This window comes from Drosophila tropicalis, unplaced genomic scaffold (assembly GCF_018151085.1).
Source record: "Drosophila tropicalis isolate 14030-0801.00 unplaced genomic scaffold, ASM1815108v1 contig_845, whole genome shotgun sequence".
Taxonomy (NCBI): Eukaryota; Metazoa; Arthropoda; class Insecta; order Diptera; family Drosophilidae; genus Drosophila; species Drosophila tropicalis.
The window spans coordinates 1,125,173-1,144,467 of record NW_027173338.1 but is presented as its reverse complement, the minus strand read 5'-3'; the positions used below and the strand labels follow the sequence as shown (position 1 = coordinate 1,144,467).

The following is a 19,295-nucleotide window of genomic DNA, read 5'->3' as shown; positions in this document are numbered from 1 at the left end:
GAGAGTTGCATTTAATTATTTCCATCAAGTTGTTGCATCAAACCCAACTTCAAGTCAATGAACTGCAACCCAATTTCCTATCAATTTAATATACCATAGACCAGATTTAAACAACCAACCAACCAACCAACAACAAACCAATCAACTATTTTCTTTATCTTTTTGTTTTTGTTTTTGTATTGACCATTGACCAGCATCAAATGGACTGCAATGGACTGCATCATGCAGCCATTTGGCTTTGCCTGCTTAATCATAGTGTGGAGCGAGACTTGAAGACAAAAAGTCGAACAAGGAGCTCACTTCATTTTACCCACCAGCAGCAATTTTGTTGCAGTTGTTGGATGATTTTTTGACCTACGATAAGTTATGCTCTGCGCTTGATTATAGACTCCCCAATATGCTTTTCAATATCGAAGGCATAGATAATTGTGTGCAGTAGATACGTCGCAACAAGGCACCGAAAGGTAGGTCATTTTGAGGTTGATTTCAATGGTAATTTTACATGATTGAATTTTTAAGTTTAAGGAAATTTGTAATACACATTAGATCCAGATGCCCAAAGACATACGAAGCCCAATAGGAAAAGAATGAACCATTTTCCAGCTGACTTTATGCATTTGCAATGCAAAATGATGTCTAAAATTTGAATTTTCAATTTGAACAAAGTGAATTGCTAATTCAAACTCGCTCAGCGATCAAACAAAATAACTTCGGAGAGTATAAGAAGATTTGGTTGGTCATAAACAAATATCCATTGATATTTCCAAATATCGATCAATCCATTGAATAAGATAAAGAAAAACTCTTTTTAACCATTTTGAATGACTTCCACCTGTTGCGATATCCAACTGACTAAGACTATAAAAATACCAAGAAAATTATTCATAAGTAAATAAATACAAATTGGCCAAGAAGAGAGCAAAAGAAAACACTTGAAAACCCAAACAAGAAACAGCAGGGAAATAAGCAAACAGAGGAATACTTCAGTTCAGTTGAGATTAGATCAGATCAGATCGTGTGGCCCCCAGACAAAACGACAATCGACCCAGTGACCAAGTTATGTTTAGTCTAGCACCAAAGAGAGAGAAAGAAAGAGATGGAGATTGGAAGAAAGAGAGAAAAGAACGTGAAAGGAATTTATGAGATTTTCGTTTGCAATCTATCTGAAAAATATACACTCACTTTTATAATAAATGGATTGCAACTATCTAGAACACACTAGCAGAGGCCAGCCAGGCAAACAAATGGGAACAGTATGTGGCATGTGTGTGTGTGAATGTGGCGCCCCCCTGTTGGCTCAAATTGTCATTACAAAACTGAAAATGAAAATGAAAAGCGACTGCTGCAGCAGCAATGGCTGCAATACATGCTTGAACGAGTTTTCCACAGTGAAATCGATATGATCGAAGTGTGTTTGGCACGTACGTGTCCATCTTCACTCGATTTATAAATTATTTTGTTTTATTTTCCAACATAGAGAAATCTTCCCCTGCTTACTGCATGCTGCTTCTTTTTGTTTCGTTACTCATATTTATTCGCTAATTAACGCTTTCCAATTGGCAAATACAACACAAAACACAAAACAAAATGAAAAATCAAACAAAATAATTTTCACGCGCCAATTCCTGCCAATAGTTCTTTCTCTGTCTCTCTGAGTGTTTTAATCAAAGCGTAAGATGAAACAATTTTTGATTATTTTTAGCGAAAATTCACAAGAGCCAAAGGCAAAAGAGAGAGAGAGAGAGGGGAAGACACGTGTCAATGTAAAATAAAGCAATTTCGTACATCATTTTCTCAAACCAAACATCTGGTTATTCTGAACCGCACACTTACTTTGAAGGGGGTTCCCAGCTGCATCATCATCAATTGATACATACTTCAGTCTATCACCAAAAACGAGTTGTAAATTTTCAAACAAATTTGTCAAAAATGCCATAAACAATTTTTACACAAGAAGCACTTAAATGACCAAAAAGATAAAAACATGTGGGTCAAACACTTATAGGGAAGTTCCAAAGTGAGGGAGTGAGAGAGAAACAAAGATGGGGATGGGCTTTTGGAATCAAGTGAGAGCGGGGAGATGGGGAGGAAGACAGCCCACACACCAAGACCGAAACATAAACATAATTTCTGTTCTGCTAAAGTCAAGTTAAGTTCGACTAAAAGATACCCTCTGTTTAGGTAAAGAAACATTTCACATTTCGTTTCCCAAATCTTTTATAGTTTCCTGATCATACCAAAATACTCTATGAAACCCCAATGAATACTAGGGTACATGGCCAATTTATGACACTTCTCTAAAAATACTGAACAGAGAAAGAATGCATGAACGAAGCCCAAATGAGAAAGACCATAAGAATGAATAAAAACTAATTGCATTTCCTGTCAATATAGAGGGGAAAGACACACACACACACACACACACACAGACTCAAATACAACAAAAAACATGCACCAAACATATGTATGTACCTACCACAAGTCATAAATTAACAAAACAACTTCCGATATACCAAAATACGAACAAAAATTTTAAAACACCAAAACAAAGCATAAATTGAATAAAATAGAACAAATGAAGCATAAGCAAACCTAAACAAAAAAAAAAAAAGTAGTTAGTTGTCAAAGGGTCGAAAAAAAGTGAGAGACAAAAAAAAAAGGGTGAAAGAGTTCCATTAGAATTTTTAAAATTTCATTGCGGTTACTGCCATGTTGTGGGAAGTTGTGAACAGAAGAAAAGAGCCGTTAAACCATGACCAAATTAGAGATGAGAACGTGGCTATGTGACTTATCGCAGCGTGACTAGAAATCGATAACAAGTTAAATGAAGGGCAACTTAGACATACATATATAAATATTAATCAAATAAGTTTTAGAAACTTTACCCATTATAGATAAATCTCTCAACAGATTCAAGGATTTATTTATTCTTCTGTTTTAATCGTATTATTCCAAAGATTCGCTATTATCTTTTTAAGCCAAGGATTTTTAAGTGTGTAAACCAAATTGAATCATGTAAATTTTATTTAATAGCTGGTAATATCTTTTAAGATTTAGGATTTAATAAAATTTTCGATTTAAGTACTAAGCAATCAACCTATTTATGGTTGTTGTCCATTCAAACTCATGTTAAAGAGCTAAGTATCCATAAAATACTAGAAATTTGAATTTCCTCGTGACAAGAGTTCGATATTTATCCCATGGTGCCCATGTGCCCCGCCTAGAATCTATGTTTTGGGTTCTGCGGATGACCGCCTGCCATATATTTCACAGTGCCGCCTGTTTGTATACACACACTCATTACACACATAAACACATACATATACATACATATGTGCAATCGACCAACTTTAATTTTTAAACTCCATGGAACTATACTGAAAGTCTGTGGAGCTTGGGAAGCTTGGGAATGTTAATTAGTTCTGTTCTGTGCTATGTTGCCTGGTTTATGCTCTCTGGCAGTTTATGTTGCTTAATTTTTATGCTCTGTATAATTAAATTCCTTCCTGGACTTCATTGCCAGACAAGCAGACAGACTCTACCTCTTCTTCTTGCTATTTTACGATCCTTGGTCCCAATCAAATACAGTTTCTGGTTAAAAAACCATAAAAACTGAAGAATGATATGTTTATGGGGAGACAACTAAAAAAAAGTTGAGAACAACAAAATAAGTAATAGAAGGAAAGACCAAAACATTTTCGAGTTGCTGAAGCGTGTTGAAAATTAGAATTTGCATAAATTACAAGTTGTAATAGATGACGAGTAGAGATGGAGAGGGATAGATCTATTAAGATCTGGTTATGGACTTACTCAGGCGAAACAAATTGTATACAGAGGGAGACAGAATCTATCTAGGTTGAAGGGAAACAAAACGTTTTTGAATAGCCAACAAAATTGTCAAGATCTTTACTCTAAATCACTTTGAATATCTCATGCAATTTGGCATAGATTTTGATACGAATTGCAACTTAGTTACACGTATACATATATAAATTTAGACTGACAGACTGCAACAAAAGGCAAGTGACAGAATGCATTTCCCTTCACCCACCCATCAACCTCTCCCCAAACCCATCACCCTTCACTTGTGCTCTTCTTTTTGTTGCTTTGTTGTCTTTTTTTTTATCTGGCAAGATTACGAAACGGAATGTGAATACACGCCCCGCGTAATTCTATATAGAAAATACTTTTGTGTGAATTGAAAGGCAAAGGGGAAACTAGGCGAAGCCGGGGTGAAAATTGACGTAACTTTTTCGGGCCAAGAAGATAATTATAAATAAACTGCAGATATCTGTGCAATGCAATTCGTTAGCTAATAGTTTGCTAAAAGACAATGCATCGGCCAAAAATGACGTTGCAAATCCCCCAACAAGTCGAAGGTCTTACCTCACTATCGAATAAGTGGTCAAGGTTCTTTGAAATGATTATATTTAGTCATCAATTGCAAAATAAATAAATAAAAATGCGTCATTCATCAATACGAAATCTAAAATTTATGTATGGTTCATTTATGCATAATAAAGAGGAAATTGCAAAACTAATGAAAAGTAACGCTATATCTTAAACAAAACGTGCAAAAAAAAAAAAAGGTTTGTTAGAAAAATCGAATAAATTTTTGCGCATATTTACATAAACATTCATACCCTTTCGATGGGGTTTATGAGTCTGCCATGCATGGACCCTACTTAAATAACTTGGGCACAAAGGAATCAACGAACCAGAAGCGGTCATTGCTTCTTAAGTCATTAAGTGGGCATATCTAATGAGAATGAGTAAGAAAGAAGTTACCACATTGCACCATTTATGAGGGTGCACACAGAAATATGAGTGGGTAATAGTCAATATCTATAAATTTAACAAATTTTAGTCAAACAATGTAAACGTTTTTTAACTTAACTTTTCTTTAAGCAATGCAGATTCAGTTTCTTTGAAATTGGTTTCAGTAATTTGTTAGGGTATATATCTATATACAATCTTGTTAGGGTATATCGATTTCGTCACATATAAAAATGCTATAGACCCTTTAACTCTCTGGCTTCTCTCACACATTGCCAACTTCATATGCTTAGTTTAAGCTTTAATTGTTGCTACGTGTAGTAGAAGAAGAAAAAAAATGTTTGTTGTCTTTGAGGTAATTGTTGCTCATTTGCCTGTTCGGAGTTTGCTTGTTGTATAATGTCAATTACTTGTGATTTACGACAATTTAATGATAGACGACTCCGACTCGGACTCTGACTCTATGACTATGCCATGTGAGATGCCTTCTAGCGAATAAATAAATGCGTTATATTTGGTGAATGGGAGTATACATAGATGAGTTTATGTGCAACATGATGCAGAGAGTGTAGCATGTGATTGATGTGATATTTGCAGTCATTGGTCTTGTGCCCAGTGTTGCATGTAATTGGCCCCATAAAACCTTGCCGAAAGAGAGAGACAGAGGGAAATAGACTAAGGCAATGTCAGCAACTAAATAACAACAACAATTTTTTGGGCTTAAACTTTAAACTAATGTGTTTTGTATATTCATAAGAAATCCACCAAAAAATAACAGGTGTGAGGCGTCTCTTTGACAGTCGCACTAAATAACAATTAACCTTATATGGGGAAAATGGTTTATTTATTGCTTTTGGCTAAGCTAAACTAACGTCATTTGGCTAACGAGTTTGCCCCTTCTTTTTATTTTTCTGCAGATGATCAAAATTTAGCCACACATTGAAAACTGTTCGACAAACTTTTCAAATAAAAATTTGCATCAATTAAAAAGTCTTTAACTTAGTAATAACATTTATAATACAATGGCAAATATTCTTTTAATTATTTCAAAAGGTTAAGAGGATAATTTAAATTTAAAATTTTTTTCAGTTTAAAGCAATAATTTCTCATGATATTTTCCATATGCTCTACTCAATAATCATCCATAGATGGTTATCTCGAAACAATCAAGATCAAATTTACATTTACTGATAGCAGCATCCTAAAATCAAATTTATTTGGTTTTGTTTTATTCATTCTAAAAATTTATCTTCTCATTTTAAGGCTCATTTCACGTGGAGATGTTTTTTCACCATTGTGCACGAATTGGTTTCGTATTTTGAATCACACTACTCTATGGTTGATATGTATCTATGAGTAACTAAGCCAACTGGTTCTGCTTGAACATATCTTTTTCTGTTTGGCTGATTCTAAACCAAAACCGACTACCGAAAGGGAAACGAACTCATTGAAATTCTTGACAGGTTACGCGCGCGAATTGTGTAGAATAACAAAAGAAACAAAAAAATACATAAAACATACAGACATATATACATAGGAAATGAGAAAGAGGAGAGAGAGAAAGAGAGATGGCTCATCTGTTTTGGATATGGTTTTCAGAGTGTATTGTTAAGGGGGGACCACATGTGGTGTGGCAGAGCCATAATCATACGTGCCACACGGCTTTTCCTTTTTGACGCGCCAAAGTGAGAAAAATTCGCTTCATTTCAAATAATAAGCTTATGAACAAAAAAAAAAACTTTTCCATTTCCAACTGACTGACTATATATGAAGATAAAGTTTAATTACACAAAATATATACCCAAATTCGTATGTATAAATGACAAGGAAAACTTTTAAAGCCCTCTCATGGCGTAGGGAAGACCCTCACAACAACAATAGAGAAAAGGCTCAATGACAGGGCAGCCATAGAAATACGTTGCGAGGGAGTTTTACTATGCATAAAGTTGGTAGACAATAAGTTGACACATATTGGAGAGCATTGCCATTGCTTTTGTTGTAGGGTTTTCTGCTTTATCACCAGCAGGAAGCTTCTGGTAAAGTTGAGGTTATTACACTTTCAATCCAACTACTAAAAGAGCAGACAATTTTTTCATTGCATTTGCATTGCGCTTTGATTTTTGTATGGAAGTTGTTTTATCATTGGACACCATTCCACTCATAACTGATTAGAGGGAGAGAGTCGCGCCGTCTGTGGAATTGGGTCAGCAGCCAGTTGTTGACTCAAAAGAAACATTGGCGTCGGCAATATCTAAAAGACTGAGTTTTTTTTTGGTCTTTCTGATATTGATAAGTAATGCAGTTGCACATTATGCATTTGTGATGAAATTGTTTATTTAATTTATGTCACTGAACCACTGTGCCTCTGTGACTCGGTGAAGTACTCGATCTTTTGTATTGTTTTATGGTCTAAAAGTATTTACGATTCTAGCGAGGGTGTTGCAAGTTTATTGCATTCAATGATTTTGGGTAGAGGAGACAGGTAGAGGATAAGGTGCAGCATTTTAAGTGGCCAACATCATCAATCAAGAGGCGATGGCAGTAGGTTAGTGGAACATTGAGTCAAAAGATAACGTTCGGAATAGTAAATGGGTAGAATATGTAGCAAAAGGGAGTTATGGTATTTTTATCGATAATTTCTATTTGTTTATGTATTGTAATTAGACAAATGGCGAGACACAAGTTAAGTCATTTCTGGTAAAAAATAGAGCAAGCCTCTGCTTTTTATCCTCACAGTGAGCCTATATTTACATAAAAGTTTCATTTCTAATATTGAACTCACTTCAGAGAGAATAACATGTTCTGCATTTTGTCACTAACTTTTAATAACTTATACATTCTAATCAAGTTTTCGAATATATCTTATATATTCTATATCTCAACACATTACGTCTTTTTTCGCCTCAGAACTCCGATTTTTTCCTCTTGAATGCTCTCTCAATGCTTGCTGTTGACCAAAAGTCTAATGACCTTTAACTTTTCGATTTGACCATTTCTTGCATAAAAACTTAAGTCTCATTGCCATTCGATACGCCTCCGTACAAAATCCAATTAATTATAATTTTTGTATGTATTCTTTTTTTCGGGGGGTAACCCGAAACTTTGGCAGTTCAACTTACCTTCAAAACAGAAATGTTGATGATTCTTGTGCAATTTCTTCAAGACGTCTGCAAAAAAAAAAAAAATTGAAAAAAACGAAATATTAGATAAATGCCAGACAGAATATTACAATGTGATTATTAATCAAGTATTTGTGTTAACCAACAAGGCCATTAAAATTAATCAATGTAAGTATTACAACTCATTACCATGTAAGAGACAAGTCATATAATAAATTATAGTGACTATTCTACCTGAACCAACAGCAACTAAACACCCACCCAAAACGACCAAAGGAAATGGCATGAAAACCTGTCAACTGTAACGCAAGACAATCAACGAAAATGCATAAATTAATAAAGAAAGAATGCATGAAAGAAATAAAAAAGAAAGAAATAAAGAATAAAAGAAAAGTAAGTACATGATACTGACAATAAAAACCCAAAGTAAAAGTCAGGGTTGGAAATTGAACAGAGAAGGGGTCGGTAGGGTTTTGTCTGGCTCACGCAGCTAATTTCATGCTCAGTTGATTTACCTCACTGCTATAATTGATAGACTTTGTTACTTTATAGTGTGTGTGTGTGTGTGTTTGGTTGTCGGACTAACTAAATGTCTCTCAAATGGTAATATGATAGGGCATTAAACCAACTTTAGTTTAGTTTTGTAAATTACAAAATGAGCAATGGCAAAGAAAAACGGTTAAGATAGGCAGACCTTGATGACAGCCATCTGCTGGATGGAGTTGTAGAGGGGTGGGGCGGGGGTTAGGTGGGGTCATGAACGAGAAATACGCAATGCGTCATTAAAACTTTATAAAGTGAAGAGCTTGACATAAAGCCGTTTCCCTTGGGCGTAGTCATAAGTTGTTGATTCCACTTGGGTAAACATGAGAATATTTGTTTTTTAAATAGAATCAAAAGCGGTTAAAAATGTATTTACATATATGAGGACATTCGGTTTCTTGCAGTGAAATAGTTCTTTGTTGATCGGTTTTGTAGATTTGTTATCTAATTGAGAGTTTCAAAGCTTAAAAAACGATAATATTTCAAAAGCTTCCTTCAAATATATCAAACCTAAGCCTATTTGAGGTGCTTCTTAAAAAGAAAATCAAACACAAAATGATGATAGAACTTGGTGGTTCTTGAAATAGCTAAACTCCAAACATTTTTAGCTGCTTCGGCTTAAAAATGACCCCTAGCCGGATTAAAGGCAAGGTTTCCCAAATATCAAAAGAATTTCTAAAGAGTTTTTGTTTTTAAAGACAAGTGTTTTGAATATTTCTTAGCAGAAAAAAAAACGTTGCTTAAGAATCATGAAAGAACCTTTGAGTATTGGTACTGAAATGAATTAACTAAATAAATAGGTAAACGACGAGTTTATAAGGTTCAACTTGTCAACTACCAAGTACAACCTTGACTTAAACTATGCACATTTATTTGAATGGAGTCAAAGTACTTGTTAGCTATCAAAACCATCAACCAAACTAATAAAAATCAAAAGAGTATTTAATTTAATTGTGGACGTAACTAACTTGCCTAAAAATGTGCCTCTATCTATCTCAATTTGAATATTTTTTGCTCAATCTCGCTCTCCCGCTATCACTTGTTTCTACCCATTGTAATAATTCAATTTAAATCAATGCGCCTTATGACGCACTTTACTGTCATCGTATACCTCTCTCCCCATTGAAATTTCTTCGACGTTGTAATAAATAGAGCAAGTTTAACCTCAAGTTCGTTAGCACCCATAAGATAGACGAAGAAAGTGGTTAGCTCGGTGAGGAAAAAGTCCCCTAAATCGAGTAACTAACTAACTACTACATAGAGTGACTCGAACAAATTGCCAATCAACATTCAACCATTGTCGCTGCTGTTGTCCTCGTCGCAGTTAACGCCGTACATTGAACCTCCTAGCCCCTCCCTACCCTACACCAACCACCCTATCACACAACATCAGGCTCGCCCACTTGTACGCTGTAACAACAACTGATGACACGCACTTTGCGTGTTTATTTAATAAATAAAAATTTACATAAATTTGCTGAAAGAAAATTTGCCGTTTTCTTATTTTTCCATATACCAAGCTCCATTTGCACTTTATGCAAAACAAATTTATTCAAAAACGTAAGGATTTCATGCGAAAATGTCAAACAATATTAAGAAGACTGCAGACTAAGTCATAAATCTATCAAGAATTCTATTAGGTGAGGATGGGTTTAAGTCTAATCTCCGAGCTTATAGAGAACACACCTCAACAAAGCACTTAACCTTGACCCTGGGCGTCTACAAGTAACCCATCATCATCATCATCAGCAGCAGCATCATCATTAGCATCATCATCATGAAGTTTAAAAAGTGCTTTGCATCATCGCTAATAGCCCTAAATATATATAGTAACGAAAGCGCCTCAGCGCCCCTTCTTGGTTGCCTCCTGCTAAAGTGTAACTAATATGTGAGCTTTATAATTCATACAAGAACGACCGCAAATCTTCCAACAACGAAACTCGCATGGGCCTCAAGTGAGTGCCTTTTGATTAATGATGCCACCGCTACTGTTTTGGAGTGAGGAGTGGAATGGAATGGAGGAATTGTACGATATGTTGGGGCCGTTCTGATTCGAAACGCACAACGGGCGTGTTATAAGACTTCCCTCCCATATTCCTCTTTCTCTCTATTATTCTAGTCTATGCATGATGTACGCAAAATTATAGAAGTTGAGACCACTCACTTGCCGAGTTAAACGACTGATTTTAACGACTTTGGTCGGTCGGTCTTTCGGTTGTTCAATCGATTGGCCAAGTCAATTCAATGTTAAGCATATCATTTATCTTAACTGTATGGCTTAAGAAATAAGAACAAAGAATCGGCGGGTCTCCAATTAGCGACAATCATTTTTCATTTCAAATCTGTAGTTTTAGGTTTCTTATATTTTGTGTTGTGCACTTATTTCAGCTTGTGATTAACTCAAACTCAATGTCAACTTGAATCCCTAGCTACCTTTTTCTCTCTGTTTCTCTGTCTATCTCTTGACCAGTTTTTTTGTGTTGACGGTTTTATATCTCACAGAATACAAGTTTACATGCAATTTACATACATTGCAGCAACATTTTGCATTCTTTTGTTGGGTGTAATTATGCCAAATATTCAAATAAATTATCAACTAGAACAAATTGCCAGCTGCTGCTGCTACTGCTGCTGCTCACAGTGGCTTGTTGTTCACATTGTTGCAATATCAGAGTGTATATCAGTCTAGACTTTTAAATACCTCGTTATAAACTGAGGGGCGTACACAATTTTTAATTCAATTTAATGCTTTATTTCGCAGAATAATGAATTCATGTCTTCTCAGTAGAGTGTATTCAATCATTTTAGTCATTTGGTTTATTTAATTTTAATGAAATGCTTTCAATTAATAGAACAATTTTTTTGAACTTGAGCAAATGATTTATGTGAAAAAGGCGTGGCAGACATCTAAAGAAAGCTTGCACCGAATAGATGAGTACTAAATTGTCATAGTACGTACCTAATATACCCTTTCATTATTTTCAAGGGTATGAAAAAGTTTTACATGATAATAAATTTTCGTGTTTTCTGTGCGTCACGAGTAGCACACAAAAATGCGTGTGATGGGGGCGATGGGCGGTCTTTGCTTGGTCTTTTCTCGGATAAGCTGGAGATGCTGGGGCATTGTTTGAATTCTTGCTTTTCAGTTCTCACAATGGCGAGAATATTGCATACTGTAAACTGGTAACAAAAGCCACAAATAATAATAGAGATAAATTAGATTGTTTTTTCTCTATTTTTGGTTTTTTACTACAACAAAAATCTACTGGATACTTTTATGAGTTAACAGAATGGCAAAAAGAAGTAGTTACTAGTAACGGTAGTCTGAATATATTTATGACTAACTCAATTAAACAAGCAGTTAATTTGTTAGTTAGCTATAGTATGTACATAACAAGTTTGTGCAATTTTTTGTTTTTAAAATATTTAAACAGGACATCAACACTGACCGTCTCTAATCTAATCTAATCCTCGCAGAAATTAGTGTTTCTTTTAGTCTGTTCTATGATTGATTAACACACATACATACTTGCAAATAGTTTTCTATCCGAGTTCATTGGATTTCTGAACTTGCTGCACCTTAATCAGGGCACCTGTTTTAACTACAACTTTTGTATTAATTTCCGCATATTCTGGTTTGCATATTGAAAACGGGGGCTAGACATAACTTGATTATTCACATGATTACATATATATATGTATATGTACATATGTATTTATTATTACAATTGGTTATGGCAAGTAATGAAAATCAATCTGCTTTTGTCTGCTCATTGTCTCTTTGGATTTGGCACAAAAAGTTAATATGAAGTGAAACGATTTATAGCCCAAAGGAAAGTCTAACTAACTAACTAACTGGGTGACTAAGTGATAAATCTTTAGGTGAGAATTAGCGGAAATATTATGTTGATATGATATGATGGCGATGGTGGTTAGGGGGTGCGGCTTTTGTTGCCATTGCAATTTTGCCTTCAACTCTCTTTTTATTTTGTTTTGTTTGTGGTTTGTAGCTTTCTGTTTGTAGCTTGCCGACTGCTGCTGACATATCAAATATTTAATTATCGTATGTTTTTGTTTTTGTTTTTGTTTTTTATTTAACAAATAATTCTTTTGCGGTGTTTTTACGAGCACTTCTCGTGTGCAATAACCTTGCCAAACAACCAGCTCAACAAACTTGACATGGAAGCCTTTACATAAAATACAATTAAAGAAACAGAAACAGTATGAGCTAAACTATTAAAGAGTCGAAGTGAAAATGCTCTCTCTAAAGAGCTATTGTTTTTATTCTAAGGACTATTCTTAGATGATCTTTAATGTCCTTTTTTAACCATCATATAATATCGTTTGCTCTATATGAGGAGTTAAAAATGAACTTTTAATCAGACTCAATTCTCGATTCTCCTTCAAGTTAAAAGTCCACTACCCTTATGTTAGAGTAGATTTAAGGCAGAGGAGTAGATACAAAGTGCCAAATCTTAGATAAGTCAGAATCAACTGTTTCTTTATATTTGTTTGCTGTTTCTTGTTGCAAAAAAAATCGCGGCAAGCATGAAAAGTGGCTTATTTAATACGTCGTTATTTAAACGTATTCCGTTTTATTTTATTGTATGTACACATACTTGCTTGTACATACTCGCCTTACTGTGTTTACACATTTCACTCTGATTTATTTTGCTTCCTAGATACCACAAGGTTGAGGTTGACTTTCACGCATCATGAAAATGAAACGTTCACGTATCGGCGTCGTCGTCGTCGTCGTCCAATTCATCGTCATTGTTTCCTTTTACAGTTCTATGTGTACATACATAATTTTCAAATTGATTTCTATTACAAAAATTTGCAATTTGAGTGCGCAACAAGGTTGTTGTTGTAGTAGACACTCATCATCGATACGATACGATACGAGGTTCTTTATATTCTTATCGCCTTATTGAATTTGACATTAATGCTTATTGCAACCATGTGAGACTTCTTTAAGGCCATTGAAAGCGTTTCGGTTTACAATTCATAGAAAATTGCAGCCACACTTTTAAAAATTTGCATTCAAATTGGAAATATGAGTGTGCAACAAGGTTGTTATGGTTAGCCGTCATTAAAAAGAAGTTATTGATGATCCAATAAAGATATTGCCTTCAAAGTTCAACTTGTATAATGAATCTTTTTTTAGAAACTTTGTTCAAATTTCATTATAAATTTACTGCCAAACTATTTTCTTTTCAAATGTATTGTCATAACTCTTTTCAAGTTCAGCTTGGAATAGATTATATGAATCTAATCCTCAGAGATCATTTGATTCCGTTGTTTGATGAAATCACTTATAAAAACTATAGATCTAGATATAATCCACATTAATTTCACATAAGATTAATATCAGGCAAATATTGGCACTAAAATCCAATCAAAGTTTATGGAAATACATTATCCATAGGATGCTATTAAGCAATCGTAGCTTAAATAGTAAAATGCGACTTAAAATACAAACGTCCCAGCCTTCCAATGGTTGAATTCAGACTGTATGTTTATGATTTAAAAAAAAAAATTGATAACATTTCATTTTAAAGTCTGTTTTTTAATGGCTTATCAAAAGCTGTGCCAACCAGTAATTGATATCTGCGATACTTCAAAACATAATCCGCCTTCTGGTCGTCAAATTTATTGCGCCGCATCATAGGAATAAGTTCCATATAAAATTTTCATTCTAACCATTTGCAATTTGTTATGGAGGAATCAGAAATACAGATTTCCATGAGTAATATACTACAGCGAGAAGTATCTACAGCTGTTTGATTATGCTTTTTTATCGCGCAATTTCTTACGCTTCAAATGCAACTGGAATTTGCATACCAATAAAAACAGAAAAAAAGTGAACGAAATAACAAGGAAAATGTATGGTAAATGTGGCGGAAATATTAGACGAAAAAATGTAAAAATATATAAAAAAAACCTGAAGTCATTACGTTTATGTGAACGAGTTATCTGAGTTTTAAAAAACGAAAAATGTTTTTAAAACAGAAAAACTTACTTCGAATTGCTAGCAAATTATTCAGTTTCCCCTTCTATGCCAACGTAGAGCATATAGATATCTGCAAAAGAAAATAAAAATAAATATTAGGAAAAGTTATTAATTAGTATTTCTTATGATTCAACTACACCCAAATTTGACCTACTTCCCACATTCCTTGGAACAAGTTAATTATTTCAGCGATCTGCTGCCCGACATTTGATCTAATATAAACATTAAATTTTTTATATGTCTACCGCTTTTTTCGTTATCTTTGACTGATAGCCTAAATCCACAGAATATTATTTTTACCCAATCAGTACAAATTTTTCTTTTTTTGGGGGAGTTTTTGTGATTCACATGCTAGGCGAACGTCTGATAAGACCGAAAAGAATTCACTATCAATAGGTAAACGCATACAAATCTAGAGTAATAAACATATTACACAATCTAATAGATAAATTTATCGAATTTTTGAGGGCATTGGGGGTACTATTTATAAGTAAGTGTAAAGAGGGTTTTTGTTTCTTAGCATTTTCGTAGGAAAATGTACTTTGAAAGATCCCCAAGGCGTAGAATAAAAAATTAATATCTATAATACAATTTGATATTTTAAGGGTTCCTGTTTGTCGAATCATAACAATCTTTGGCTGTTCCTCTGGTCATAACTTTAAAAATTAGGCCAAGAAACATAATTGTCATGTGTCGTAGTCTTTTAGAGATTCGTAACTAAAGTTATTATTCATTGTTAGGATTCCATTTTAAGTTTTTATTTATCTAATAGCTTGTTATATTATTTGTTAATAAAGTTATCCATTTGTTAACTAACAGCCATTGTCCTGTGAGTTCAATACTCGGCCAATCCCCAAAGACATTTCACTTTAATGATGCTTCAAGTTCCGCTTAGATAATATTTCACCAGTATTATCTTTTGAGGATCATAAATATCTCAGGCTGACCACAAAAAATGCAAAGTTTGGCAATTTATTAACTGCTTATAAAAAAGATTTGCCGCTCCTCCTCTCAAAAACAGGCAAAGAGGAGGCATCAGACGAGAGAGTATGCAAAACTTTGTGGCCATAATCACGTCATTGGTCAGGCAATATATATTTTTTTTATTTTGGTTATTTTTTTTTTTTTTTTTTTTTTATAATAATTTTGCATGCTTAAGCAATTTTTCATATTGTATATTTTGTTTGCAAAGACCGAACACAATCAAAAGGCTTCCTTATTTTGAATGCCTTTGCAACAATGAGGAATATTTACTTTAGCAAGCGGTTTGTAATGGATATTTCAAATGTTGTTTACAAAATGCAAGGCGAATGTGAAGAGAGGAGCCATAAAATATAAATAAATAAAACGCAAGGGTATTCAAGTTTCATTATATCCCAAACTGTGCGATTTTTGAAACGTAGAAACGAGCCTCTACATGAGAAATTCACAAACATTCGAAACTGCAAATAAATCAGGATTATTATTTTTCCTTAAACAAAAAACTTCATTTTGCACATTTAGCATTTTTAATTGCTTAAAACTCGCAATGACTTCAATAAAAACCGAAACTTAAACTTAAAGTGAAAGCGTTGAGCGTTGAAAAAACAACAATTGTAAACAACAAAAAGAAAAAAACAAAATATCGGAAATAAAAATAATGTATTGCAAAGCAATTTTTGTTTTGTTTTTGATTTAGTATTCATGGAATGGAGAAGAGGCAATGAAAATAAATACAATTTTTAAGTGGCTCTTGAGTTAATTGCAAAAAAAATAATAAATAATCGAAAATCATTGACGCAATCGAAATAATAAGTGGTATATGGTACCTACACACACATAGATATAAAGTAGAGCAGTTCGTATGATTTAACTTTCTCACACGTGCCAAAAAAAACATTCATCAAGCCATCCTATTGAAAGACTCAAAATACAAAAGAAAAAATCTGACAATCCGAAGAAGAACAGAAACAGAACAAGTCAAAACACAAACATTGAAAACTGCTGGTGGGAAAATCCAATTAGGGAAAATCGCATAAAATTCAACGAAGCGGCGAACAGACAAACCAAGCAAAAAGGCCAAAAGCCGAAAATGAAAGACCCCGAAAGAAGTGTGAAATGGAAAACCGCAAGCAAAAATTTAATCATTCCTCAAACAGACACGAGGCAAATGAAACAAATTAAGTATACGCAATGTGGACACAAAATGTGTGCAAAACTCTTCTTTCCTTGCTGTCGATTTGTGTGGTGTGAATTTTGCAGTGCAGCTGCTAATACTTACCATGAAACTATGATTAACCGCAAAGTATCTGTAAGATACAAAAAACCCCCACAGAGTGTTGCAATCCTCCGACAGACACACAGTGTGCAACTGTCAGTGATACAAAAGGCACCGAAAACCAAGCCAACGCCGTTGCATGATTTTTTTAAATCTGTTTTTTGTTTTTCCTTTTCGATTTTCCAAAAACTCTCATAATGAAACCGAAAGCAACAAAAAGCTACAAAGGCTAGTCAGCAAGTTGGCGTAAATTAACGTAAAATAGTCGAAAAACAGTTACCAGCAATCGACACACACACACCACACCACACCACACACACACACATACACACCTTGATTTTAAACTGGCAAACACAGTAGTTCAATCATCCGTAAGGAAAAAAAAAGTCAGCTTATGATCTCTTACTCTCTTGTAAAATAGTCATTACGGTAAATGGACATGATTTCGAGGGGAATTGTTGGAAAAGTTAACATGAAATGGTAAGAGAATGAGACGGGGGATGGCAGGGGGCAGGAGGAGTGGCGACAAGTTTCTGGCTAACTTATCTGAATCTATATGGTTTCTTTCAATTTCAAACACGTGCGACGCTAAGTAAAATGTTAATACAAAATTATGATAGGATTTGTGGATGAAAACGAAACAAACAAAAAAAGCCACAGATTGTGTTGGTTATGCCCGATCGACTTTATAATAGCATAAAATATGGTGAGATATGTAGATTAGTCAGCAATTAGGAGACATAAAATGTCTATTACTATGATAATTATATTTGTGAGCAAAAATTACAATACACTTTTTCCTGTATTGAGATGTATGGCACTTACTTGGAAGTAAAAGTTACTGCGGTGACAGCAATATTTGATTATTATAAATAATAAGTTTTCAATAGCTATTCGATAACCCGAAAGACGGAGATTAGGAGGCCAAATTTACCTTTGATATTCCCTTAATGTCAATCTCCTACCTATCACACTGTATGCATATCGATAACATAACATCATAACATTTATTGAAATGATATTTTGCCCCAAAAAGAAAAGGGCCTTAATGTAAAGTTGTAGTTCTGTCCTAATGTGATCACCAACTACTAAAGCTTTCGTCTCGCATGTTGATTGGTATTTTTTGGTTACTTATTAAAATATATAATTTTATACTTTTCATTAATGTCCAATTGCTGTAAAATGGTAATGCGTCGTAGTCCAAAATATATATTGATGAGCATTAATCTAGAGTCGGCAATATCAGAAGAATGTTTAAATTCGGAAAGATTATTTTGTTTTGACAAAAAATTGTTTGGGTTTACAGATATACACAAGATCACAATGTTTGACTATTTAAAGAAATATTAAACAATTTGTTTATGGCAATTAATAAGCTTTTTAATGACTAGTAAAGTTACGAGTTATACAGTTTTTAGTTAAAACTTTAATACACTAAAAAGTGAATGTATTTCGATCCCAATATACCTAGATATTTGAGATCGCAGGATTTAGGTAAAGCCGAAATGAACTTGAGTCTTTTTAGCCACTTACTTTTGAAATCGTCAGTTCTTTAGTAATAACTAAATATAGTCGATTTGAAATGATTAAAAAAGCTCTTACCCTACATGAAAGGAAACCTAGTTTAATTTATTTCAATTATTTATTATTTGGTTTCATGAAAATAAAAATAACATTGTTTCCCAATAAGTTTACAGATTTAGAAACGTCTTCGAAAAATTCAAAATTTTAGATTTTTATGTTCCAAGATTTAGAGCTTGTAAATACAACAAATTCAATGTCAATTCAATAAACATTTTTTATTGCCATGCAATTGTAAAAACGCAAAGTATTTTCCTTTTTAGGTTCTAAGCCACAACAGGAAAATGATGAGCTGCAAACTGAAAACTAGAATATTTAGCTAGACGCATACAAAGTGCAGCATAGAACAGGCAAAGGGAAATGGAGAGACAGATAGATCATGTTGGTGGGGGGTGTTAAGGAGGGAGAGACAAAACAGAATATAAAGCTTTAACTGAAAGACGCGACTTTCGAACAAAGGCGTCGCCTATGAACCTGGCAACCGGTTTTAATTTTTGTTTTACCTCCAACACACACACACACACACACACAGATACGCAGATGCCCAGTACAAGATACAACAAGACAACAAGTATAGTAAGTATTATAGACTACAAACAAAATAGCGAAAAAAAAAACTTGAGTGGCCATAAAGCAAACAAGCCTCCCAGTTGTGAGCGCCAAGTTGATTTGAGCCAAGTTGAGTTCAGTTCAGTTGAGTTAAGCCGGAGTCGAAGTCGGGCTGAAAAGGGCAGCAGACGAGACTGGCGAGACTTGCACTTTGGGGTAGAGACGACAAAATCAAGTTTTTCCTCTTCTTACAGGTAAAGGAGCCAGAAGGAATAGCTCCAAGTGTTTGGTTTTTTCTCTGTGTGTTTCTTCTGGTTTTTTTTTTTTTTGTTGGTCAATGACTGAAGCAAGTCTCCCCATCATTATCATCATTCATTTTTCATGGCTGAGTGCCTTTTGGCCACTCCACTTTGATTGTTTACAGCTGCCGTCGTAGTCCATAAGTAAACCGGTTACG

General features: G+C 34.2%; 1 protein-coding gene across 1 annotated transcript in view; it reads right to left on the bottom strand.

Annotated features, from left to right (window-relative positions):
• The window catches only part of Dyrk2 (Dual-specificity tyrosine phosphorylation-regulated kinase 2), a 60,633-nt gene that overhangs the window by 30,019 nt on the left and 11,319 nt on the right, over positions 1-19,295 (bottom strand). The window contains exons 2-3 of the mRNA XM_068294171.1: positions 14,461-14,521; positions 7,896-7,943 (exon numbers count right to left, since the gene is read on the bottom strand). The gene's annotated coding sequence lies outside the window, so the exon portion shown is untranslated. The remainder of the gene's footprint in view (positions 1-7,895; positions 7,944-14,460; positions 14,522-19,295) is intronic.